Below are 2,835 nucleotides of genomic sequence, written 5' to 3'. Positions count from 1 at the left end.
AAGCCAAGGGGAGCATGGCATGAAACAAAGTTAGAGAGACAGGTAAGGGCAGGATCACAGGGAACTTTGAAGGCCATAGCAAGAGGGGAAGTTTATTCTAAGGGAAATGAGAAGCTATCTCACAGACTGTTGTAAAGAGATGGAATGGAAACGAAGTAGGAGGAAAGCAGAAGTACCAGGTGGTTGCTACTTCAGAGGCCAGGATGAGCTTGAAGGTGGGTCATATAACAGGTCTCTATAGAGACCCAGAGAGAGACAGATTTGAGTCAACTTTTTTGGTGCAGAACATGTAGTTACTTCTGATGGCCGGGATGCAGACACACGTGAGATTTATCCAAAGTCTTAGGCTTGAGTAACTCAAGATGGTATCCAAGGTGGTATCCATGGGCGTGGAGGAAGAGTAGGAAGTGGAGGTGAGAGTCAAAGACAGTGAGAGGGAGACATGGGGGTGGGGAGAAGCATCCTGAAGGGTGTCTGGACTTGTAATAAAAAAATCTGAGCATCATGGAGATAGGGTAGTGAAAAATGCTACTGTTGGGTTATTTGAAAAGAAACCAGAAAACTGTTCCTGGGACTGTGCCACGGACGTCCTTGCTAATCTGGGTCAGAGTAGTTACAGGATTGTATTGTTAGAAGTCACATAAAATGGTGTTGAGGGGTAGAGAGGAGTGTGAGAGAATGCTTATGGAAGCTTTAAAATAGCAGGAAGGATAAATAGAGAAATTAGCAGTAGGCAGAAAAGTATGTGTGAAAAAGGGAAAACTTAAAAAACTAGATATGCAAAGGCAGACTCTGTACTAGAAGTGACCTGAGAAAGGCACATCCTACAAGCCAGGGTGAGAGGAACAGGATTATTGAGGGTGATGGAAAAGAGATAATTGGAGGAAAGAGTGTAAGTCAATGTGCGCTTCGTCAATAGCCATGGATCACAGGGCCGCTGTGAGGATGTAGGCATTGTTAATGGCTGCTGGTAAAGAGAAGAGCAGCAGAGGGGGCATTTGCTAGTGAAGAAGGGATAGGGAACAAAGAAAGGTTATTGGGTGATGTAATAGAAATATACATATACATATGAAAGTATCTTAAGGAAACCCAGTATTTGTGTGATTAATGTATGTGAGAAAACCTAGAAGGTCAATACAAAAAAAAAAAAAAAAAAAAGAAAGAAAAAAGAAAAGAAAAAGAAAAAATATATAAGTAAACTTTGGTGGTAGGACAAAGAGGAATTTCTGGCTTTGATTGTTTGAGACAGGGTAGCCTTGGCTGTCCTGGAACTTGCTCTTTAGATCAGGCTGGCCTGAAACTCCGAAATCCAACTACTTCTGCCTCCTGAATGCTGGCATTAAAGGTGTGCACCACCACCACCTTGCTCATGACTTATAATTCTTAAATAAGTTATGATATGATACCAGCCCTGAACATGGCAGAGTGAGAAGCATGCAGGAAGCTTTTGGGAATAAATTCTATCCCGGGCAATGAAAAACAACATAATTTCCAAGTGCCGATTTTCCCACATGAGATTGGTGTCCACGAGTTAAAAAATGAAATCACTTAGCCAGGTTGTGCGAGTTTTCTCTGGCAGCCTTTAGCTGTAGTGTGATAGGCCCAGAGATGGTGCAAATGCTGGAATTTTCAAGGTGATTGTGGCAGAGGAAAGAGAGGAGAGAGTGTTGAGGCAGCTTGCAAAACGTCATTAAAAAGTTTTGCAATGTGTGTGAGGAAGGAAGCGGAAGACAGAAGGTCAGTGTGTGATAGGATCAGTGGGTGGTCAAGATAAGGGATAGAAATGTGGGGGGGGGGGAAGGACCAAGAGTGGAGGACAAAGACAAGGACAAAGGAAGAGGGATTCTGGTCATGTTGTAGTCTGTACTGGTACTGCTGAGTAGGTGACTGTATTAGTCTGAGGAAAGAGGTAGCCGCATGGGAGACATCAAGGGACCAGACTGTGTGGCTGGATGAGTCGAACACACAGATATTGAGGTTTTGAGTTACTACTAGAAATGGGCAGCAGATATGACTATAACCAGGGGCTAAGGTCTTCAGAGCAGTAGGGATGATGGGGTGGGGCAAATGCTTCCAGCAAGGAGTTGGGTAGACAACAGCTGTGACTAGGAATGTGGTTGGTCTATTGTAAATCAGGCCCCAATTGCCTTCCTCTTGGCAGAAACAGGTCCTCTCAATTTCCCCAAAAAAAACAGGCAATATGGAAGTCATAGGCTGGGTTTGACTTTACTCTTTAGTTTAAGTAGCTTTTGGCTGAAGCATAGCAGAAATATCATATCAATGTCTTTAGAGGCCATCTTTATAGACAGGGAAACTGAGGCCCAGAGGAGGGAAAATAACTCAAATGCGTAGGGGGCTGGTGTCAGCTTTGCTGCTAATTCCTGCTTTCCTGACTCGGTGGTGCTTTTGGTTGCCCCCCTATACTGGAAGTGGTGTTCTGGCAAAGTTTCCAAAATTACAAATTCAAAAATATGTTGTCCCTCAAAGTCACTTCTGTGGGAGGTGACAGACTTCTTTCTAGTGATGCTGCCATTGTCCCAGCCATTTCTGGAAACTCCTTCAGAGAACTGATCTTTGAAGCCAGCTTCTGAGTCACCAGGACAGCCTACTTGCACTGTCAAGACTTATCGGATGCAGGGGTGGGAAGCATCTCTTTCTCCAGTGCTAGGTCACAAAAGCACAGAGTGTAACCAGGGAAACAGACACCAGTGGCCTTACTGCAAGAAATATCCTACTCAATGTGTCCCAGGCCTATGAAGACCCACTCTGCTGGGGGTGGGGTGGGGGAGGGGATGAGATGTTCCTGTGAGTTTAGTCTGATCAAGTTTATTTTTG

Source organism: Mus caroli, unplaced genomic scaffold (assembly GCF_978045245.1).
Source record: "Mus caroli unplaced genomic scaffold, Mus_caroli_1 scaffold_2, whole genome shotgun sequence".
Taxonomy (NCBI): Eukaryota; Metazoa; Chordata; class Mammalia; order Rodentia; family Muridae; genus Mus; species Mus caroli.
This window is presented reverse-complemented; position numbering follows the sequence as displayed.